At 41.8% G+C, this 25,505-nt stretch overlaps 1 protein-coding gene across 4 annotated transcripts in view; it reads right to left on the reverse strand.

The window, feature by feature from the left end:
- Positions 1-25,505, reverse strand: part of TBL1X (transducin beta like 1 X-linked) — a 160,366-nt gene that overhangs the window by 99,900 nt on the left and 34,961 nt on the right. For 3 of the 4 annotated variants that reach the window (XM_066620350.1, XM_066620349.1, XM_066620351.1), the window contains exon 2: positions 408-485. The gene's annotated coding sequence lies outside the window, so the exon portion shown is untranslated. Of the gene's footprint in view, positions 1-407; positions 486-2,302; positions 2,324-25,505 lie in introns of those variants that run through there. The other variant, XM_066620352.1, reaches the window with a different exon arrangement.

Genomic DNA, 25,505 nt, shown 5'->3' on the forward strand with positions numbered 1-25,505 from the left:
AATAAACAAGAGTAAATCTAACTCTGAAGTTCTATGCACAGATTGATGGGAATAAACCTCACTGAGCATAGCAAGTTTTATTTTGAGGATCAAACTGCTCATACAGTAAATACCACAACTAATTTAAATGTCCAGGAACACACAGCACAATCCTATGCATGTCTACTCAGAAGTAAGAAACAGTCAGTGAATTTAAGGCTGAATGGATTATTAGAATCCTGGTCTACCAGTCTAACTCTGACATCCTCACCATTTCACCACACAAGTTCTTCAATGTATTCAACTTCCAAAAAAAAACACAACTGGGCACGAAACAACAACTTAAATAACTTTAAACTTCACTGATTTCAACCAGGTATGCTCTTCATAGTTACGCAACAGGAATATAATTTCAATCGCGTACTTACTCTGGGGGTGGGGGAATGCTGTCAAATCCCCAGTTTTCCCCTATTTCACTTCAGGCCAGCTTTCTATCTTCAGGTATCCTGTCCAAGAAATAGAACAAAAACAAGAGTTAAAATAATATACATTACATATGTTCCAAGAAAATTGGGAACTGTTTTAGTTGTTCTATGATAGAACATTTCTAATACAAAAACGAGCAGTAAATACTTAATAGTGAATTTAGAAAGAGTGAGAAGTAGGTCCTGGATTGCATATATCTATATCCGGTATGTTCAAACTTTGTGGGACACAGGCCTCATTAGTTTTTTTTTAAAGGGGCTTCATGGGCCAGAGAGGGGAAAAAAATGCATATTCAAAAACATGCTGCTATGCCATTCTAACATTAAATTCTAAATTAAATAAGTGAAGGAAGTTTGTCAACATATCAAAATTCACATCATTTTTCTATTCTGTCAGGAGGAAGCTTTTGTCCAGCCCTCTGCTTCATGTCCAGCCAGTCTCATCCTGGGCTACAGCCAAGACATTAAATTCTAAGCTGCATTCCGCACATGCTCCCTTTCCTAGCACCACTCCCTAGCTGCTATTTGGCATCTCTTCCTATTATGCGGGGCCACCATCTTTAGCATTGCGGAACCACTTGGGAAGTCTCTCAGCTGGTCCTGTCACGTGAGGCTGGTTTGCCTATGACACAGCAGGCAGGCAAGGTGAGCCCATGCTTCGCAACATGGGGATGGGGCAGGGAATCCCAACAGGGCAAGACAACTCAGCCATGGGCTGAATCTGTGGCCTGTGGGCTGTAGGTTGGAGGTCTGGCCTGTGGGCTGTAGTTTGGAGATCCTTAATCCATATGATCAAACAGGGCATGAAGAGGAGCCCTCACAATCTGAAATGACAATCTGAAATAATCACTTCACATATAATCGGGCTACAAAATACAGAAGAGGGAAGATTGTTTATGCCTGTCCTTCAGTTTAATACCAGGCTGCTATGCTGTCTGTTGATCAATTCACATGTATAACCAAACCATTATTTGTTTATGCCTTGTTAATAATGGAATGGATTAGGAACACCCAGGGTCCATGCACCATTGTCCTACAAACAGTTCTACATGGATGCATTATTCTGATCACAAAGAAGCTCTGTGCACCAAGTGTGGCTTTGCACAGACCAAACCATGTGGCTGCATGGATTCAATTTTATTTTAGACAGAATGACAATTCCAGTAGTCCTGCTAAATCAACACTTTACATGTTCTCTATGAACAGCTGCTTTCCCTTGACAAACATGGTTACAAACTGCTTCTGAAGACAATTAAGTTACTATTAGCTGTTCTTGCCATTTATCTTACAAGTTAAAGCTGAACTGAGTAAAAAAAAAAAAAAAACCACTTCACAAGTTCATTCACAGTCTGCAGTGCTGTCCCTTACCCTCATTACTGCTTCAAAAGCGAGTTGCAAAGATGGGTGAAGGTCACCCATCTTGCATATGGCAAAGAAAATGGAGAACCCTCCCTGTATTGCTGAGGCAACAAGGAGACACTTCTCTCTCTTGTGCTGCCTACAACCTGTGAGCCACCATGGCACAGAACCAAAAAACAGGTAGTTACCTGGTTGCTAAAGCAAATTGGATGACACTCCCTCCCTTCCAGGGCTGTGCTACAAGACACTTCTCTGGCTGCAAAGTTTGTGAAATAAGCAAATTAGCAGAATGGAGGGTTTCAGGGGAGGATTTTTTTTTAATTATGTAAATGTGCCTAAAACCTTATCAAAAGACAAACTCCATTTATCGACAGTAAGGAAAAAAACTTATATTTATGTTTAATATTTAACTATTGTCTCTAAACTTGTTCGAAACATTAAAAAAAACAAAAACCCAGCCCAATCCTACCTATATTTACCTGTGATGATGCTGTGGCACCAGCACAGGCTGCATCCCACAGGACAGTTTAGTAGGCAGAAAGTCTCCTTGGTGTAAGGGGACATTTGTCCTTGCCCCAGGGTAAGTCCCAGTCTGAGCAATGGATCAACTTGGACTTGTGTTGGTGGACCAGGCACAGAAAGGGGGATAGGCACACGTCAACCTTTACTAATAGCTGAAAGCCTATTATTTATATATATACTATTATACTATACTATTTATATATATATATATATATATATATATATATATATATATATAAAAATAACCCAAAGTCTTTTCCCTCATTCCCCAAGTGCCAGCTCCCATTTTTTCAAAAATCAGCATGGAAAATTACCCTAACACAACAACAGAGAACGAAAACATGAGCTCAAACTCTTATGGTTACTTACTCCTATCATTTCCTCAAAATATTGTTGATCTCTCAAAATATGATTTCTAGGAAGTTACAACACAATAGTCTTCTTTCACAACAGTTTATTTCACAAACTTCCTGCAGAAAGTTTTCCTTGAGAATCTTGCACCTGGGATATTAACTATGGGGGCTTGTTCCTTTAAATTTCACACACATTCTCGCATTCCGGAAACATGCCCATGCATACCACACTGTCCTCTGTGCTTACTAGTTATATTCAGGTAAGTCATTAAAGAATTTGGAAAGGTGTTGACTGGAAAACATCCTGGAAAAATATCAGTAGAGCCAGCCAAACCCTGAAGGCACTTCAGGCTTAAATGTTTCTATGCTGGCTAGGAATTTTGCTATACAATTCTCTCACTTCAGCCTCAGAGCTCTAACTTTCCAGGTAAACTTCCTGCAAATTTGACACCAATGCTTACATTAACAGGACTCTTTCAATGTCAAACACTTCAATACTTCAATATGAAAGACAAGCTACCAGGATTTTCTTCATCACTGTGTGCCTGGTTCATTTCACAAAATAGGACAGAAGCATAGCTTCAAAGATGTACAAACAAATGGTTATATCAACATAGTGATTCTGCATTTTCTATTCTTAAATACTCTGATAAAATATTTCATTTTTATACCTATTTTATATACATGTTAAAGTATAAAAATGTAATAGTCTTATACACAAGTTTTACAGATATTCAACAATTTCAGTTTTGTTAGGCCAACATTTTGAAAAGCATATAACCATTTCACATGTGATCAAGAAATGTAATTGAAGACACACATTAGGATGGGACCATTTGTATGCAGGCACAACCATACCCAACTCTGGACCTAAAAGCTGTTCTTGAGCTTAGTGAAAGTGGGTCCCTCAAGTGTAGTGGTTCCCAACCTGTGGTCCGGAGACCATAGGTGGTCCATGAGACCCCGAGAAGTGGCCCCCAAGTTCTCAGGAAAAAAGAGATGATCACCTTTGATAACTTCCAGTGTTTTGACAAATGAGTGCTGCCTCACAGACCACTGAAGTGTCAGCTGTGACTGTAGGTCATCTGTTCTCTGCCCTCTCTAGTGGTCAAAAGCTTACTGAAGTGCCAGGTACAGTGTCCATTTTTCACCCTTTCTGTGAAGGGTGAAGGGTCTGTGGAGGAGCATTCACTCAGCAATATGCTTCCCCATGGACCATCAGAAAGGGCAGAAAATGGACCGGGGGGGGGGGGGAGGTAGCAGACATTTCCAGTGTCTTGCAGAGTGCTCGCTCACAGGCTATTGAACTGTATTTTTTGTGTGGTGGGGATGGAAGGGGTTGCACGTGGTCCACGACAATTCCAATGTTAGCCTCAGTGGTCCATGGGCTTCTAAAGGTGGGGAACCACTGCTCAAGTGCAACAAGCTGAAGATTAACATCTATTGACCAGGAATGGGCAGAAGACTTGGCCAAGATACAGATATCATAAAATTGCCCCATTCCAATCCTAAAATTGCCCCATCTCAAGTCCCTTCAGCATCAGATGAAAGCTCCAGCAGCTGAGAACACAGTCCACAGTCTCACTATCCCTAGAATTTGAAAATTATGCATAATTGCATCACTTCAGTTCTGTGGAAACATTTTGTGACACTTCTGTTTTGACCCCAACATTCTTGGTTGAAGTCCTAGAACCAAGTTGGGGATCCTCTGATTCTAGGGTTTTGAAAGATTGTCTCATATGTGGAATGCATGTACCACACAATGGAAGTACTGTGAAAGCACTCATTTCCCTCTCAAGAATTCAGATTTAAACAGACTCTAGCTATAGTAATATGATGGTGAAGTCAGTTTTTTAATTAAAGAGGCAATCTCTTTCCACTGTATATTAGAATAGGAGAGGAAGCAGCATCCTACGTTATTTGCAAGTAATTAAACAAACGGGCAACAAACTGCATGAGCTCCTTCATGTTCCCTAATATTCTATTGTACTCCACTGTTATCACTGCCCAACATTATTATGCATTTCACAGAAGTATCCAGAAGACTTATTATCTGGGGTTATTCAATTATCCTTCAAGTCAAATTAAAAGAATAATGTAAAAAGTAGTGTTGCAATAAAACTAAGTTTCTTGATAAAGACTTCCAAAACAAATTGTCTATTAAAAACCTGTATCTCACAGAGCCCAGAGTGCTTTGCTATTCAGTGCCAGATGTCTTTTTTGTGACCTTAACTTTCCAGTTTAACAACCACTGTTGCACATGAACATTAAAAACTCCAATATCACCAGCACAACAGGTCGTAGTTAATACACAATTACAGAATGAGGCAAGAAAATGTGCTATGCTTGCTGATATTATGCTTGATCCCCAGAATCCCTCTTTCATCTATACTAGTATTATAGTCCATTATGAAGAGAGAGAAGGGATGGGAAGGTAGGAAGTTTAAACTTTTGGGTTTTAAACTGTATAATTTAATAACACACGTCTCTAGAGCATGTCAACCAGAACAAAACAGAAGCTTTTCAAAAAAAGTGTCCACAGGGCTGAAAAGACAAAAAAATATGCAGAATTTTAAAATGCCATGCTAAAACAGCTTTGTGTTTTAGCATGGCATATGGGAATCCTTCTAGTTTGTTTATATGCATCTTTCTTAAAAGAAAATCATTTAACATCACAAACATCCTAAACTGAGTTAACTAGTTAACAACTTTGGTTCTTGAACAGTGGTCTTCCATGACGCCTGGCAAAACTCTCCTGAAACTAAGAGGAGTTTCAAAAGCTGTTTGCAGTATGGCATGAGGACCTATTTAATTAAGGTAACATTTAGTTACCTTAGGGCACAATCCTCCTGCAATTGTTACCAAAAGGGCTGTTTTGTTTAGGGGAATTATTACACTGCCCTTATTGGAACATTAGGATCATAGGCTGGATAACAGGACAGCCGTAATGAAGAGAAATTCCCTTTTGCTTAAAGAGGAGACTGAGAGAAAGATAACTTTCAATAAAAGATTATGGTTTATTACAAAAGAACAAAGGTAAAAATAATGCGCACGGAGAAATGATATTTCTTGGTCCTACTGCTTGAATCCAGTATACCTAGCTTTCATGGTGGTTGCACGTGAAGAGTATTTGGTGTAGCCGAGGAAAACAGATAAGGAAGGGGGGTTGTAGGGAAGGCTTTAGGGGTCCCTGCTCTGCCAACCCCAGCTGCTAATTAAAGATGGGGAGAGAAGGGGAGAAAAAGGGGGGGAAGAAGGGAAAGAGTTCCAGGCACAAGATAATTACCAGTCCTGTAGAGCCAGCTGGAGGGGGGGGGGAGAGTCCTGTGGAGAGGACCCTCTGACAGAACACAGATGTGTTGGGTCTTGGAGAGAGAGAGAGAGTGTGTGAGAGGAAGCCCTCGCTTATAAGGGGTTGGGAGACAGTGCCTACATGTTGAGCTGGATGGTAGCTTGATTGCTAACACAAGGCTGGGTGCTTGAAGTATGTATACATTTGAATGGGGATCAGGATGTATGTATCAGTTATCAGCAAAATTCAATCAAGCGTTGATGGCTGGCTTCCTAGAAGGGGGAACTTAACAAAGACTGTGGAAAACATAGATAAAATGCAATGAATCAGAAACAGAATTTCAACACCAAAATCATGGAAGGCAGTTCAAGTTTGCATACAGTAATGTAGGAGATGCTTAAACAGTGATTGGATTAAGACACAAGACTTCCTCCCATAATGTGTGACTACTGGGGGGGGGGGGGGGGAGGTTGTGTAACAATGAACTTGTGGCTTGACCAAAGTCCTGGAAATGTGGCCTGTATGCTGAGAGAACAGTTTAGCTTGCATGATATTATAGTCCATAATAGCATAACCAGATATATAGAGAAAAAAATCACAGCTAAAAGGCAAAAAGGGGGATTTTCATGTAACACAGTTGGGTGTCACTCATGGAGGCCTCCTCAAAGTAAGAGAATGTTTGTTCCCTTTCCTCAGAGCTGCATTGCCCTTAAATCAGTGCTGGAAAGCACTGACATAAGGGGTTAGGATTGCACACTTAATTAAGTAGGAGTTGCTTTTTGGTGAGTGGCTTCTATACAGCTTGGGTACCAATTAAATTACCCACTGCATGTATGGGTCCCATCTTGTGAGCTTCTCTCACAGAATTGGCATCCTGCAAGGGCAATGCATCTGCTAATCAAAGAATACCAAAGTCAGAAATCTCACTTTTGTGACCAAGCCAATGACTGCAGGAGCCAATGACAAAGCCAATGACTACTTTGGCTTTGATTGCCAAAGTAATGTGGGTCTCCTTATCTGTCAGAAATCCATGAGCTTTGTTGCCACATAATATCTGTATACAATAACCAAAAATAACTGGAGAGCAAGGAGAAGGATCAAGACATGAACAGATCAGCAACAGACACGTTGTACCTGTTCAAGATTGGAGAAAGCAGTGTCCATACCATTCCTGTATCTATGTGGGCAATCATAGGACTGGGAAGAACACCCTCAAAGATGAGAGTCTGGTGTAGGTCTAATAACCAAGATATGTGGCTTGGTTTTTCTAACCTCCTGGGATTATTGCAGCGTCAACTTACAGATTCTGTGGTCTCATAGATGGCAAAGATGTCTCCATGAAGTTGACAAAGTCAGACTCTTTCAACAAGACAGCTTGCTCCAGTTAAATCACAACTGCACTTTATTCTGTAGCTTTCATTGTCGAATATGTTGAAAGTTGTATAACTGACTATGGGAGCAATCCTAACCCCTTATGTCAGTGCTTTCCAGCACTGGCATAGCAGTGCCATTGGGACATGTGCTGCATCCTGCAGTTGGGTGTCACTCAAGGAGGCCTCCTCAAAGTTAGGGAATGTTTGTTCCCTTACCTCAGAGCTGCATTGCCCTTTTGTTAATGCTGGAAAGCACTGACATAAGGGGTTAGGATTGTACCCTATGGCTACAATCCTATCCACACTTTCCTGGGAGTAAGCCCCATTGACTATAATGGGACTTACTTCTGACTAGACATGCATAGGATTGGGCTCTATGGTCATACCATGTTAGGATTTGTTTCCTTATACAGTACTATGCAACAGCTGAACCTTGAAACTTCTAAATACTACAGAATGAAATGATATCCCTAATTAAAGTCAATTCCACATTCCTAGGTATTTGTTGGCCTAGTTTGGGATACCACACCCTGATAAGGGTGGAAGCAAGAGTGCCTCAGAATATCCACTGGCAAGTTTATGCTTGCAATTTAATTGGGTTGGCATGAGATGGCAGCAGCCATTCTTTCTTTCCTGGCCAAGACTCTGGCAATACAGGCTGTATGAGTTTCTGTGATATAAACTGCCATGACACAAGTATATCTTGGCCCAAATGAATACTTTGAATTTTACAGTGCATGTCACATACTTTTTACAGACTAAGAAAAGGTACTTCAGTCTTGGAAACTTACATGCAAAAAAGGAAATGCAACAGGACTGGGTATTAAATCTTAACAAATTAACAATAGTACATTTAACTTGCTCTTTAGAGCTGAATTCAAACATGTGTAAATAAATCAGCATAGCTTACCTGAATCCCTGAATCTCTCAGGAGTTTGCATACCACTAAGTCCCTGCGGGGTGGCAGTGGGGGCGGTGGGAAGGCAGCAGCGCGATCCCCAGGATTGCACTGCTCAGGGGGCTGCAGGGGCTTGCTTGGGTGCATTTACCAGAGCCTCCTGCTGCCTCCCAGGTGTGCGGGGATCCCTGCGCGACTGTCTGGAGGGCTCCCGGAAACTGCAAAAGTGAAGGTGGAGCGATTGGTTTAGCGGAAGTGGAGCGCGATCACTCCACTTTCACTTTTGCAGCTTCGGGAAGTCCTGCAGACAGTCACACAGGGCTCCCCGCACATCTGGGAGACTGCAGGAGGCTCTGGTAAGTGCACCCAAGCCGCTGCAGCCCTGTGAGCGGAGCAATCCTGGGGATCACGCCGCTGCCTCCTTCCTGTTTCCTGGCTGCCTCCGCCCCTTAAGGGGGCAGAGACCAGGGCCATCACGCCACAGTTTGAAAAGCCCTGCCTGAATCTACTATTCTTTGAGTGGTCCTTTATGCAGTCACACAACTGGGATCTGTGCTTGAGCAGGCCTGGTGTGGAACTCCCTTGAACTCTTTCCACTCAAGAATACTCTCACCCGTACTTCTTTCTGGGCCTACAGTGGACAGGAGAACCAGCAATGTCTACTCAGCTCTATCTTGACTACCATGAAGAATTCTTTTCTCCATTATCCCCCTGTGAGATTGGAAGATAAGATGTGTAACTGCACAGGGGACCACTCTTGATCAGCCATTTGTTGTCAGCACCATCCTGAGGCATGGAAAACAAGTATCAATAAGAAACACTGCACCTTTGTTGGCATGGAAGGTCAACACTACTTTTATAACTGAATATCTGTTCTTGACTAGAGTACGGCATTTTTCCTATGAGGTTGGTGCATGCATGTGCACCACATTTATGTACTGATAGCCGTTTCCTCTCTGTGAAGATAAATGACCACAAGAAGAGCCAGCCTGCCAATGGGTGCAAATAGACAAGCCATTTACTTAGAAAGCATTAATTGCAGACTCTACTCTGGATATAGGTATCAGAGGAATCAGGTTAGCATGTCAGTTTAAAGATTGCCGCTGTTCGGTGACAGAGGCAGAGAAACTGTTTCATTTAGACCAGTGATTTTCAACCTTTTTCATCTCATGGCACACTGACAAGGCATTAAAATGCTCAAGGCACACCACCAGGTTTTTGACAATTGACGAAGCACACCATGCTACCAGTAGGGGCTCACATCTCCCATTGGCCCTATTAATAAATAACCTTCCACCAAATTCCTGTGGCACACCTGTGGACCACTCATGGCATACCAGTGTGCCATGGCACAGTGGTTGAAAATGGCTGATTTAGACTAATAGAATCTCAGCCACACTTGTTGAGCACCCTCAAAATACCTTTCTATTATGCAGCACTAGCAGTATATAGTATGGTAGGTAGTATTTGGCTCCACTGCCACAGTATATACTGAGGTAGCCAAACTTAAGAACCATGTATGATAAACTGCAGATGTTTGAGAGCCGTAAGAGAGGTTATTGAGAGTGACAATATTTAAGAAGCATTTAAACTCTTAAATATATTTACTCACAATGAACATTAAGCTTACATTTTAATCTACTGGAATCTCAGTTTACACCAGGTAAATAATTATAAAGCTTGAAAATTTCTTATTTACCTTTGATATTAATTGTGTTGCAAAAAGGAGCTCAGCCAACATATTTCCAAGAGCTTCACATCATATGTCAGCCACATGTGGCTCCCAAGCCATGTTTTGTCCACCCCTGGAATGTACGTTACACTCTCTGCCTGGATGACCCACTATAAATAGAGATGACCAAGGAAATGGTGCACCAGTGGGCAAGATGTGGCTGCACAGCTGCCTGGTCCTTCAAAAGGGGCATGGCTTGAAGAAGGAGGATGCACAATGAAGTCTCTGCTGTGGGATAAGTTACCTACTTCTTATCTCTTGCCTAACTATTGCCTCTAGTGACAGTGGTGTTATGTGCAAGAGTGATGCCACTATTGCACACATGTGCAAAAGTTGCTACGTAAAAGTATGTGCAAAAGTGCTATAAGCAAAACAAAAGATTGAAAAGTCTTGGTCTAATGACTTTTCTCTGTAACAGCAGCATTCAACTTTAGCACAGAGCAGAAAGAGGAGTATAGCAGGTTAGGCCTGATTATCATGCAGTTATTATTTACTTCCTGCATCAATGAAAAGTGGAAGAACATAAGGGGAATTCTTCATTATTTTATATACTACATATTTTATGTTTGGTGCTTTATACAGAGTGACAAAGACATGCCAAACACTTTCCTTGAAGTTGGTACCATTGAACAAAATGGTACTTTCAAGGAGACATGCATAGGATTGCACTGTAAAATCAACTCAAGGGAGGGAAGAAGTTGTAGCTTAGTAATACAGCACATGCATTGCATGCAGAATGTCTCAGGTGTAATCCCTGGCTTCTCCAGGAGGAATAAATGTCTGAAACTCTGGAAAGCCACTGTCAATCAATATCAACAGTACTGAGCTAGACGGGCCAATGGTCTGACTCAGGGCAAGATAGCCTGATGCAAGTGTACATTAGCTGTGTGGCAACAGAGGAAGGGGAAGTGTAGGCAGAAATAAACTTGGGAACAATGTGTGAATATTTCACTTATGCTTAAGTAGGATAAGTTACAACAGAGTAAAAGGACTAAGGAACTGGCCTAAGGGCTTCTAAGAAAAGGCAGGTTTGAAGAAGGAATCTAAAAGGAATCAGAGAGGGAATTGTGGAGATACTGTGGCAGGCACTTCTAGGCTAAAGGCACTGCCAGCTCAGCCATGAAGCCGCCTTGTCCCAGATTGCAGGAGTGGCAAGGAGCACTCTTCCTCCCACCCCCACCCCTTCCAGCCTGCCACAGATGCAAGCCACATTGATCTGCTTCCCATTCACTTGAGTTAGAAGCAGATCATCAGCCTCTCAGTGAGCTCCTTGCACAATTTTCTCCAACCCAAATGTGCAAATCTTTCAGTTTTATTTACAGGGACTGTGCAAAGGAAGAAGCTCCTTTGTTCACGCAGCCTCTTTTAAATAAAACTGGAAGTCTCATACTTGTATATTTGTAAAAACCATGTGAGGAACATGGCAAGTAGCTTCCTCTCCTCCCCCCCCCCCCCCAGCACCACAGCAGAGGTGGTAGCAAAGAGCAGCAAAAAGTGGAATTGTTTGAAGGGACCAGTAGCCTGATAGACCTAGATCAGATAAGATCACAGAGAAATAATGGAGTGATGAAAGGGATGGCAAGGCATTGAGGGTTTTCATTGATGGTAACAAAGAAATGTATGTGCTTCTCTAGGAGCAGGAAGGAAACCACTATCAAGATTTAGTCTTTATGCTGCTCTCAGTTTTAGCAAGAAGCCAGAGTCTAAACTGAGGTGACAGACCTTGCTCCACAAATTTTGTTACAATACCTTTGGTTTTAACAAATGGAGTGCTTCTACATGGAAAACAGACATCCTCAGCTTCTCTCAAAAGACATACTGGTACTTGGTCATGAAGAGTTGATAGACTGAAACATTTATGGAGGGAGCCCCAAGAGTACAACTTTGTCCTCAGCACAATCTGCTTCCCACCCTCAGTCAACTCAAGGTACATGCCCCAAACTTGTTTAGTGGCGTAAATATAACCCATCTTTCTTGCAGCTACCTTACACAATGGCAGCTTCCTCCATGCCATTTCCACTAACTTCAATAGTCCGTGCAGCATTAGTAGAATGACTGGCATAAAGCTGTCTAGAATATGCAATATTGGGTCTAATTTTAAGGATTCTTGCAATGTGGCAGGAATTTCATATACTCCTTCTTAGCCAAAATTCTCTATAAGAGCAAGGACTGTGACTTTGGCTATCAAGATAGCCAAAGAGTTGCACCTGGAGATCAACTCAGAGGTATCATCTTCATAATTATCCTGTAATATGGGCTACAATCTCAACCCCTATTGCCCAGTGCCCACTACCATTATCGGGACCAGTAATTTTCAACCACTATGCCACAGCACTTTGGTGTGCAGTGAATGGTCCACAGGTGTGCTGCAGGAGTTTGGGTGAGGGTTTTTTATTAGTAGGGCCACTGAGGGATGTGAGCTCCTCACCAGCAGTGCAGTGTGTCTTGTTAATTGTAAAACAACAACAACAACAAAAAACTAATGGTGTGCCTTGACAATTTTAGCACCTTATCAGAGTGCCACAAGATTAAAAGAGTTGAAAATCGCTGATCTGAACTAAAGCAGATATAGTCTCACTCTAGTTGCCTTGTGGGTGTGGTGTGGTCCAAATTGAAAAACATTTAGGCTTCCTGACTATGTGTCAAAAGGATTTGATCACTGTGGTTGATAAATGTCATGTTAGCAACATGTCATGTGGCTGTCATCTTACTCATAGCTGTTACTTATCTCATTGAGTGCAAATTCATCTCAAGCAGACATACCATATGAACTAAGTATGATGGTGTCATTCATTCAGATAGCCTCCGAGACAATATCATGTGCCTCTGATGGGACTGTCACAGTAGACTAATTGTCACATCAATTGTCTTTCATCTTGCCAACAAGAAAGGTAGAGCACTGCAAGTCTTTTCAGTGGCTCTGCTGCTTCTTGTTTCTGCTTCTCTGCCTCAATGATGGCAACGTTCATGGACCCTTTCCAACGAAGAACCACAATCCTACAATTTTGCAGCCAGAAGATTTTTCTGCCAAATAGGTTATGAAAGTTAACACCAGCTCTGAAGGTGCTCTGCTCTCATTCCGTGACCACATAGTGTCTCTTGCTTCTCCATCACATTTACAAGAGTTTCAGCGCTTAATGGAACCAGTCATCTCGTTTTCTCTCCTAGCAGGTCTGAAGCAGGCTAAGTTTTCACCTCAGACTTCAAAGCTGATGAATGAGCTTGCTCTACAACTTTTCTTAGAATGCTTTGCCTGTCTTTACCAAGCATTTACCAGAAGGCTGAGAAGAAGTGATCACCAGAAGGGGATTTTCTTTCCACACAAGCATCTCAGACCAAGATTGTGCTCCTTTGTCAAGATCAGCAGTTCTCACAAGAAGTTTAATGGGAGGACTGGTGATGTGGAGAGGATGCAGTCGGAATGATTGTGCCACTGCAGGGGGCCACAAGGGGGCTTTTTTATCTTACCCGTCTGTGGTGGCCTCTGTTGCAATTGCAAAATCAGAAGTGAGTCGCAATCACATTTTTTTCAATGTTTAGAGGTGCAGGGAGCCCTACAAAGGGCTCCACGGGGCTCCCCAAACCAGCAGCAATTCTGGTACCACCTGAGGCCATGAATGCAGGCTGCCACCTCTCCCTCACCAGCTGAGCTTCTACCCCTCCACTGGTGGCCTGCCACCCCCTGCCTCCTTTCCAAAGGTCCCAGGAGGCCATGCACAACCTGTAACCTTGACGGCAGCACAATTGTTTCGATTTTGTCATTGTCATTCGTCCGTCCCTTAAGGGGGAGCGCAGGGCTTCTCTGGCTGGTGGATTAAGACCCACCAGTTTGAAAACCCCTGGTTAAGATTATTTCTGTTCCATTTCAACAGTAGAAGCAAAGCTAGCTTGATGTGAGACAATGTGAGACATTCCCACACAAAATAATAAATTTTGGTTTGGTTTAAACAATTCTCCTCTCCACACTTTTTAAGAAGCAAGATAATGCCTTCCTTTCCTGTTCACCATCCATGCCTATCTCACCATCAAGGCCAATGAATATGCATGGTTGGACATAACCTTATGTGCATACACTGAACACTGCTATTGATATAGATCAGAGGTGCCCAAACCCCGGCCCTAGGGCCACTTGCGGCCCTTGAGGACTCCCAATCCGGCCCTCAGGGAGCCCCCAGTCTCCAATGTCTCTGGCCCTCTGGTGACTTGCTAGAGCCTGCACTGGCCTGATACAACTGCTCTCAGCATGATGGCCAACTGTTTGACCTCTCACTGTGAGGTGTGAGCTCTCACCTGTGAGCTGTGGGACGAAGTCTCCCTCCACTGCTTGCTGTTTCACATCTGTGATATAGCAGTGGCAGTGAAGGAAAGGATGGCCTTGCTTTGTGCGAGGCCTTTTGTAGGCCTTGAGCTGTTGCAAAACCTTCATTCATCTCTTCATTCATAAGTTCCATCTCTAATATATTCATTTATGTAAATTTATTCAAATTTGAAATGTAAATTAATTCTTTTTCCGTGCCCCCCAACACAGTATCAGAGAGATGATGTGGCCCTCCTGCCAGAAAGTTTGGACACCCCTGATATAGATTAAAATCAACAAAGTAAGCTGCTATATGACTAATCAAACCATTGGTACATCTAGCTCAGCATCTCTACATTGACATGTATTAGATGTCCATGGGTGCATACAGGAGTCTTGAGTGCATACAGGATGCCAGGGATTGATCCTGAGACCTTTGTTCATACAAAGCATGCACCTCAACCACTGAACTAAGCGATCAATGAGCTATCCACCAGGGTCCAAGCATCACTTTCCTAGTTCACAGTTATTGAAAGTGAGCTATATTTGCCATTTGGTTGTGTTCCATAGTCCATTTGGAGGACCTCGCAATCTTGCTTTGATCAGAGGAGTCACTAGAGTTTGCATCACCCTGTGCAAGAGCTCATTGCATCACCCCCATGACGGACCTCTTCCTGTGCCAGACAGAATAAATTACAATATTCTACACACAACCTAAATGCAGTGGCATCACTAGGGTTGGTGTAACCCCCATTAACTTTATTTATTTTAATATATAGCCGTACAGGTCACCCAACAAAATCAGTAACCAATAAGAAACCAGGAGCCAACTTAATGGCACTCATGCAACTGAATAAGAGTTCTAGTATTACCTCTGACATATGGAAATGATAATTTCTACAACATTCTGCAAAAGTAGAATTTCTTACTTTTTGCTATATAAGGCAGTTGTGTTTTCCTTTTCTGGTTAATTGTCCATAACTTTTGATAGAATACAGATATTTAAGTGCATTTTGTTTTATTGCATTCTGCATGAAATTCTGCATCAAAAGATGTATAACAAGATGGTATTATTAAAAAATACCCAACATTTCACAGTTTTGGCTATTAGTGGTGTCACCTCCCCCAACTGCATCACCTGGTGCAATCCGCATCCCTGCCACTTCCCTAGCAACTCCACTGCCTTTGATAATTATTATTTGCAAAGGTGTTCTAGTAGCTTTTGTTATGTGCTTAGTTGTATTGGTCTATGGCTGGCAATGTTTAGCTAATTGTTACTACTTCCTTTAAAAAGTTTTTTTATAATAAGATTGAAATGTAGGGTAGGGGCAGGAGGTCTGGTCTAGAGGGTAGAGCCTCCATTTGCCTGAAGATAACATCCACAAGGTTGCCAGTTCGAGGCCATCGGCACCGTGCGACCTTGAAGCAGTTGACAAGCTGAGTCGAGCTATTTCCATCTGCTCTGAGCGTGGGAGGATGGAGGCCAGATCAGAATGAAACATCTGAGTTGTTGTGGCTCTTGAAAGATAGAGCCTTCTTTCAATTGTAAAAATCCCTACGGGGATTTAAATTAGCCTGCCTATGTAAACCACCTTGAATAAAGTCTTGAATAAAGACCAAGAAAGGCGGTATATAAATACCTGTATTATTATTATTTATTATTATTAAATGTTGTATGACACATGTTGATCACTGTGAGTCTAACATAGCGTTACTTTAAATCAAACCTTGTAAATAGATAAACAAAAATACGCATAGACATATTATTAAGGAGGTATGTTCCAGAAGAAGAATATTGTATGAACATTTCCATGGTCATGATGGGGAGATATAGCAAGACCCCTTATGTAGAATGTATCTGCCCCTGCAATCAGGGTCATATTGAAACTATTCAACATATTTTGTTTTACTGTCCCCGTCATGTCAGTTTCACCTATTTGGTAGGGTTGATATTTAATAGAGATGGGTTTTCTGATTTACAGAACTTGAAATTTTTCCTCAATGATTGTCCAATTGATATAATGGAGATGATTTCTAAATTCTTAGTCTCAGTGTCCTCCAAGTATGCTTAGGGTGCAATCCTATCCTGCGCTGGAACAGGCAAGTCAAGAGGCTTGTACTGTATCCAACACAGGATAGTGGCCAGAAGTGGCTTTAGCCAGAAGAAAGGGAAAACTTTTCCCCTTACCCTGGGTAAGGGCCACTGGCCCCTATGGGTCTCCTCTGACTTGCGCCACCTCTGGAGGTGGCGCAAGTCAGAGGAGAGCGGAGTCAATTGAAGCTGCTGGGACTTGCGTCAGCCAAAGTCCATTCTAGGATTGCACCCTTAGTATACTTGTTAAGCCCACTATAGATAATGTTCCCTATTTTATTTTATTAATTTTTTATCCTAACCTCTATGCTTTCTCTTGTAGCTGGCTGTTGCCACATATATTATGTATGTATGTATGCTAATAAAGGTTATTGGATTGATTGGCATGAAAATTTGAAATGTGAAAAGGGGAGAAGTTGCTGTGTTCATTCATAGGATATTATTGGGAATTTCCCCTTGAAATTAATGTAATAACTGTACTCTACGGATTTTCCCTATAAAGGCGGTTTACAGGAAGGAATTAGGTATGCATAACAAAAGATGAGTGCAATTCTAATTATGAAGTGTTTAATTAATTAAAAAACCATGATATTTGGAAACTAAAAATGATGTACAGTGAAAGCCATTGTATTATACCAAGAAGCAAGTTCCACTGAGTATGATAGGATGTAGTCATGAGTAAGTGTATGTAGTATTGCAAGTCAGTCATTCAAACTTACACATACACTTCCCTGCATGGTGATGCAACAGCACTGGTGCCAGCTTCACTGAATCTCACAGGGGAGTTTCAGCCTCAAGAGGCCTCTTCTGCGTAAGGAAACATTTGCCCTGGAGTAAGCCCCTGTAGACCCAGTGGGTCAACTCAGACCTGAACCAGCTTTAACTGGCACAAGTCTGCATTGACTCAGGAAGGTGAATCAGGCTTGGGGAGGGATTCAGAAATCAGTGTGCAAATCTACCCCCTTCCCAGGCCTGATCCACCCTCCTCTTTGCCCCTTCACCATCCCATCCATTCTACCCACCCCCTCCTCTACCTCACCCTCCCTCTCCATTCCACCCCCTGCGTGGCCTTAACTGCTCCAGTGGGTCTCTGGCCGCCCACTAACATGCTGGAAGCTGCTCCAGGCTCTCTGCCAGCAGTACTGCCATAAAGCAGCCTCCACTGGCTCAACACACATAATGCCAGCACCCAGCTGGCACAGGATTGATCTGTAAAAGTCACTGCTTGGTGGAACTATGACAGATGTGTTCAGATCTCTCTTTCCCCAATACAGGAAAGAACACTAGAAAAGAAGATAGCAAGCGCCTGTACCAGTTGATGTTCTTCATTTTCATTGTCTATTACCCTTTTGCAAACAAAAACAAACAAACAAAAGGCTGAGAGGGGTTTTATATTTCAAAGACTGCCTTGAACACTGAAAATTCCTTGATTGTGTAAATAAGCAGGAAAACCATCCTTCAGTCTCGCATGACAGGGCAGGTTTCCTTTATATCATTATAGTTACCATTCACACTATGCAGCAGAAAGCTGGTAATTGCAAAGCATGCTATAGTATTACTTTAAATCAAACAAAATTATGATGACTTCAACATTCAATTCTCTTGACACCTTCAAACTGGTCTATTAAATTCTGGAATTTTAAAAAGCTTACTACTCCAAGGTGAATGAATTGTTAAGAAGTACTCTTATTAAGCAATGATATAATAATTACATGCTTCAGAGGAACTTAAAACATCTTGCCAAAAGAACATGTGGCCACAAATGCAGACCAGTTTTCTTAACTACAAATTAAAGCTATGTTTTCACTTGCCTTATTAGGAGCTTGACTTTTAGTCATACATGTTTAATTTTACAACAGAGAGGTGGGGTACCATCAGGAGAGGCATACTACAGAAGCCAAATTCTTCATTTGTCCTAAAGAATGTTTTCCGGTTTTGGAAGGAATAAATCCCTGTGAATGTTACACTCTGCTAATCTCAGCCAAGAAACAAACTGGTATTTTCAACACTCAATACATATTATATAGGCTAATGGAAACTTTACAGGTCATATTTTCCCTCTCTAAGAAAAAATGTCAACAGAGATGAGATAATGATCTTAACAGCAGGGGAAAGAAAATGTTATAAATTTAACATTCCCTGTCTTCTCAGAAATGGTTCTGACTGCTCCCTGCCTTTGTAGCTGGGCTCAATTTTTGCCTGGTGGATAGCGTTTTAATATCCAATGCCTTAGGCATTGGGCTTATTCAAGAATGCCCCAGCCAGGCAAGAAGCTTTTCACAACAGAGCTGCACTCCACAAAAATCAGCATATGAGCACTGACTTATGGGAGCCTCAATTTAAATAATTTTGAGTTTATGTAAGGTCTGGACAGTATTGTAAGAGGAGCCACCTGTACTCACCATTCACCATTCTGTAGTGCTTTGTAAAGCTCACCACTTGTTTTACTCTTTCAGCTACAATAATTCCCAGTGCAGCTCACATTTCCTCTTTCATTTACGTACATACGAAGGAGCAAGACTGCTGTGCTCCAACGATTGCAACCCAATGATCTCAGCAAAGCAATCTCACCACTTCCTCCATGTGGGCTCTTTCAATGAAAGAGAAAACGCAAGGCATGCTGGGGCTGATCCCAGCTAACAGAGCAAAGCGAGTGGTGAGCTTTACAGACCAACAAGCATAAGCGACTCCTCTTGCACAGCCTAGTTCTGACTTACATAAAATTCAACTACAGTCTGGAAAGGAACCCTTACATAAGTTGAGGAGAGCCTGCATGAATACTGAGTAGAAATATCATTTAACTTGTAGAATACTCTGCAATTACATTAAACTTTTTAGTGTACATGAACACTTTATAAAATCATAGCCTTGTCTATTTGTCTACCTTGTCAGCTGGAACTTTGAAATAAACAGGCAAAATTCTATTTCTGTGGAGCAAAAGTTGAAACTGCTGTCAAGAAGCATTCTTTATGAGAACTGCATTTGAGGAAGATTCAAAATAGTTATGTGCTCTGATCAGAAAAAGTAAATTGTGCTATCAAATGTGGATGAATAAAAGAAGATGATCAGAAGTCTTTAAATTTTTACTAGGTACACAATTGAAGAAGCCGCCAAGAAGGAAAGCAAACCACAGAGAATTAGTCTTCCATCCTTCCTTCCTTCCTCACTCTTAAGTTCCTGGTAAGAAAACCAAAACACCTGACAAAAAGGAAATCCAAACATTAAAGATTTCAGACAATATGTAGTAATACTTGGACATTTACTACCCATCTCGGTTACATGACGTGTTGCACCATTTGTTACTCATACAGTAATCTTGGTCATTCACCTTAAGAGTCTGGGAATTGTCTTATGCAAGAACCTCGGTTATGTAATTAACAGCTACCACTCATTGTATATGAATGGTAATTTAACTAGCAAATGTGAGAACCATAGATTTTTTTTTCCCTTGTGGTACTTGCCTATCTCTGATGACTAACACATACTTGCAAAGTTCAGAACACAGATCATTTAGATTTACTGTGGGAATACAATTTCATATAGCCCGGATCATAAGTAATAATATCAGTCTGACTATAATGCCCTAAACAGATGTCAGTGGAATTCAAAGGGGAAAGTTAACAGCACCATTCCTACTAGTTTCATGAAAGAACAGACTTCTTGTTTCAAAATGGCAGCACTGAATTTTGCAATGTTGATCACACCAGTTCTGTCGGCATCACTACTAAAGTAGTAATAATTCTCCAAGTATGAAACTTGTTTCCAGCAAAGGCATCAAGTAAAAGATATTAAAGGATTCCCTGAATTTGCTGCCAAGAGCTGTAATTCAGAAAGTGTCACACTAGATGCAAAAAAACCCAGCATTTTGACTGAATCTCAAATTATTATTATTATTAAGAATATTTATATACAGTCGTGTCTCAGTTTCCATGGGGGATTCATTCCTGGACCCCCCACCCCACCCCCCACAGATAGCAAAACCTGCAGATAATTAAATCCACAGATTGTGACACATGTGGCCTCCAGAAAGGCTCCCAGACATCACCAGGGAGCATCTCTGGTGGTGTCTGGGAGCTCAAGTCCAGTCTCCACCATGGGTTCGGAAGCCACAGTTAGTTAACACAACGGGTCCCTAATCCGTGGATAAAAAGGCTCGACCTGTACTGCTTTTCAACGCAAAGCTGCTTACGTAACTAGCTAGCTAAATAAATAAGTACAGTGGTACCTCGCATAACGAATGCCCCGCGCAGCAAAAAACCCGCAGAACGAAAGTGGTGTGCAAAGTTTGGTAACTCGCGTAACGAATTTTTATGACTTATGCTTTGCATAACGAATTTTTTTTTATTGTCCTGGTTTGTCTTAAGGGGGGGGAATCTTCATGTCCCTTTATGATCCCGTCCACCCTAGTAAGGGGCGGATCTTCATGTCCCTTTATGATCCTGTCCACCCTAGTAAGGGGCGGATCTTCATGTCACCTTATGATCCTGTTCACCCTAGTAAGGGGCGGATCTTCATGTGCCTTTATGATCCCGTAAGGGGCGGATCTTCATGTCACCTTATGATCCCGTTCACCCTAGTAAGGGGCGGATCTTCATGTCCCTTTATGATCCCGTTCACCCTAGTAAGGGGCGGATCTTCATGTCACCTTATGATCCCATTCACCCTAGTAAGGGGCGGATCTTCATGTCCCTTTATGATCCCGTCCACCCTAGTAAGGGGCGGATCTTCATGTCACCTTATGATCCCGTCCACCCTAGTAAGGGGCGGATCTTCATGTCACCTTATGATCCCGTTCACCCTAGTAAGGGGCGGATCTTCATGTCACCTTATGATCCCGTTCATCCTAGTAAGGGGCGGATCTTCATGTCCCTTTATGATCCCGTCCACCCTAGTAAGGGGTGGATCTTCATGTCCCTTTATGATCCCGTCCACCCTAGTAAGGGGCGGATCTTCATGTCCCTTTATGATCCCGTCCACCCTAGTAAGGGGAGGATCTTCATGTCACCTTATGATCCCATCCACCCTAGTAAGGGGAGGATCTTCATGTCAGCTTGCTCCCAGGAAAGTGTGCTCAGGATTACAGCCTTCAAACTCCCCACTCAGCATTCCCCCATCGCTCATTCACCCTCTCACTGCCCCATTTCCTTCGTTTTCCCCCATGATCACGGCAAAAGCAAGCAATTGAGTGCAGCTGCTGTGTCCTCCCCAGCTTAGAGCACAATCCTGTGCGTGTCTCCACAGAAGTAAGTCCCATTGTGCTTACTCCCAGGAAAGTGTGCACAGAATTACAGCCTTCAAGCTCCCCACTCAGCATCCCCCCCGTTTTTGAAATCCTCTGTACAGTATGTATGCCTTTAAAGAGCACTTAATAAACACTTTGTAAACCAAATTTGACTTTGTTCTGACTTTTCTTGCCCATAGGAACGCATTAATTAAATTTCAATGCATTCCTATGGGAAAACGCGCTTCGCAAAACGAAAAACTCGCATAACGAAAGGACTCGCGGAACGGATTAATTTCATTATGCGAGGCACCACTGTAAATGGTACAGTCATCAGCAACGACTGAACATCAGAAACAGCTGAAGGCACCGTGTTGGGGTGAAAATCCCTACTAAATATAAGAGGACACCACTTTGAAAAGTGCTTCTTGCCCAGGTAGCCGGGCAATCATTAATTATTGTGTGTGTCCCCCCCCCCCCAATCCTTTATAATGTGATGGCTTGTTCCTGTTGTGAAGCTCCTTTCTCTCCAACAGTCACTAATAACAGGAAAGTCAAAATAGTAGTTGTTTGGGGCAGGGGTTCCATAGTATAAGCAAAACAGAAAACAAGCATTTGAATATTTAAAAAAAACTCTTCATCTGAATTGGATATAATGCGGAGGTTTCCAATGTTGATCAGAACATTTTACTCCAATCAAAATCAAAGAACATGCTGTCTTAAAAAAAGATCTTCCATGTGATGTCTTATTTTGGCCTTTAGTTTCCTGTTTTCATTTCTGAATCTAGAAATCAGCCACAAGTCCTCTAAGATATTTCCCCCCCCCCCAGGCATTGGGTTTTTGTGTTCTCTGCACTTCCTACCACCGTGAAAGTAAGGACTACTAATCTTATGCGACATAGCTTTGCCTGCAGAAGGTTGGAAGAATATTAAGTAGCTGACCTGGATGAACTACTATCCTTTGCCACTAACAGGCTGGGAAACCCACTCGGAAAACATTTGCTTGGCAAGTACAAGGTGACACCAGCTGTTGCCTGTGCTTCCCCAAAAAGGCAAGCTGAAGATAACTTCCTAAGATATTTGTAATCCACCCCTGGAGGAAAAAAAAAAACAAAACATTTGCAAACACATCAAGCCTTCAAATCACCAGTAAGAACTTGGTGAACAGTTAGCCAATTAATTAGTTAATTCCTAGCTTAGATGAGAATGGTATCGAGGAAAACTATTGGGGTGGGGGATAGTGAACCTTGCCAGGTTGACAAGGCAAGCAGTGATGTAGTAAAGATTATGGTGCAGCAGGGGACAGAGTACTGTAAGAACTAGGAATATCTCCGGTGTAGCTTTTTGAGGAATGATGTGCTGCAGTATTTTAACAGCATGGCTATTAAAGAGTTGTTCAAGGTTTTGATCAGCCAAAATAGACTGGTCCGTTTGTATTTTGAAGGATGTGTGTGGACATCCTAAACAAAACCAGTAGGAGAAGGCTCCTGCTTAGGAAGATCATATCAAGTGAGATGAGTGACAACAGAGGATTCACAAGGATGCACAGACCACAAATGGGAACATTTGTCTAAAGTAGTGGATATAATACAACAAACAGCCTATCTCATAGTTGTGCCACAGTGGCAGCTAGCAACCCCCAATGATGTCAGACTCTTCTGCAAATAATTATAACCAATGGGCACACATATGCCTGCCACCATCGTCTGGATAACTAACATGCTAGTTCCATGTTCCTTTACTAAGGTCATGGCCTGTTTAATCCCAGCTATTGAGGTTTGCCTCTTTACTCACTTCTTCCTTAATGCAATAAGATGGCTTGTATATTTCATATCCACTCTCATTATATTTCTATGATTTGCACGTACCTAAAGGCAAAGTACCACTGCCAATCTGGAAGGTATCTTTTCTTTAACCAAGATACTCTGGCTAAGAGCATAGATGCTCCTCCTCTTTCCAGCATGGTCAACCAAATGTCTTCAGGAACCCCACAGGCAGGGCATGAAGACAACATCCTGGGGCTTCCTTTAACTATAATGGCCAATAGCTTAGGGCACAATCCTAACCAGGTCTACTCAGAAGTAAGTCCTATTTTGTTCAATGGGGCTTACTCTCAGGAAAGTGTGGTTAGGATTGCAGCCTTAATATTCCATTAATCTGTTTTTAAAGCCTAAACAAAGTGACACCAAAGCATGCTTTAGAAAGCATGACCAACCATGTGGGAGGTTGTATTGCATTATGGATTTCTCAAATGTATAACCTGTAAAACTATAACAAAAATACATTTCCAGCAACCATATGTGCAGATCAGAATGCCACCCCATCCCACAGGCATATCTCCAAGAAAAGAAAAGTATTAAGTAAACCATCTCAAGTGCATGTGTACATATAGGAGATTTAGAACACATCAGATTCTACTTTCCTCATTGCATCACTGTAGTACACCAAAACAAATCAGACAGTACTCCAGTGGCGTTGCTATGATGTGAGAGGATGTGGGCTGCACCGGGTGACACACACAGTGGGTTGACACCACTACTGGTCAAAATTTTTAAAAACTTTGTATTTTTGAATATCATCATGTATATCATCATGATGTACGCATATCAATCAATGTGTAATTTCATGCAGAATACAGTGAAGTTGTGTTGAAATAATGCTATTCTATCAAAAGTTATAGCAGGGCCAGACAATGGTCTAACACCAGGGCCATTGCGCCGCCCACAGCATAAGAGGTCGATCATAAGGGTGACACAGTGGCCTCTTGCACCGGATGACACACGTCCTAGTGATGCCACTGCAGTACTCTACATGGAACAAAACAACAACCATGGAACAAACTGTTGTTATGCCCTTGTTCACTTAGCAGAGTCAAAGTCATTAATGCCAGCCCTGAAAAATGCAATAACCTCTGGACCTCAACATTTCTATTTGATCCACACTGCTCAGTATGAAAAACAAACAAACCCTTTACATGAACAAATATTTTTCAAAGGCTATTTTAAGAAGGTATGCTAACAAAGCAGGAAGGAGACTAGATTACACATAAAGCAATCTACTGTCTGTTCAATGTAAGTAGCAAAGAACACGGAAAATGTCTCCAACTTTCATATCAAGCATGTGTGTAAGAAACAATACTATTCCAAAAGTTTACACTCTTTTAAGATCTCATTAACAATATCTTCGTTATTCCGGAAGCCTCCTGGGGATTTTAGAGGGCTAAACAGTAATAAACCCAAGGTACATAAATGAAACCTATTAAGGCCTTCTCAGTCAATAAAAACTAATTTGATCAAACAATAGCAGTGAACCGGGGATAACCTTTGGTTGTGAACGGCAGAGGTCACAATGGGATGTTTTAATCATTGTATTAGTGATACAGTTTTGTGTACAGTGCCAATTCTGTACAAAAAGTACAAGATAAACTTAACAGAAAAATATTGGCTTAAGGGCGAAATTTAGCCTTGCTGTCAGTAATTAGTAGCATTCCTTTCACTAAGATTCCTTCTTAAACTGATCCTAGAGAAAAATAGCAAATTGCATTTACTGCTCAGCACAAAATATTTAAATACCTCTCTATTGTGCAAACGAACACTGTGCTCTTTTACTGCTCAGCACATCAGCAAGAGGGTATATTTTTATATCTATCTATATTTTATATTTCATATATAATTTTTTCTGTATAAAGGTGGGGAAGAGGAAGGAAGTAAAATCAAATAGAAGTACATATTTGTCACCAATCTAAGCCCCACCACTATTCTGCACATCACAGTTTTCTCTCCCCTGCCCCCAATCAGTAGGATATCTGAGAAACCTGTCAACTGCAAGTTATCCTTAAGACTTTTTATGTGTAGATTTCACAACCCAGCCTCCCATACCTTGCTGACAAGTTTATGATCAAT

This window comes from Tiliqua scincoides, chromosome 3, assembly GCF_035046505.1.
Source record: "Tiliqua scincoides isolate rTilSci1 chromosome 3, rTilSci1.hap2, whole genome shotgun sequence".
Classification (NCBI taxonomy): Eukaryota; Metazoa; Chordata; class Lepidosauria; order Squamata; family Scincidae; genus Tiliqua; species Tiliqua scincoides.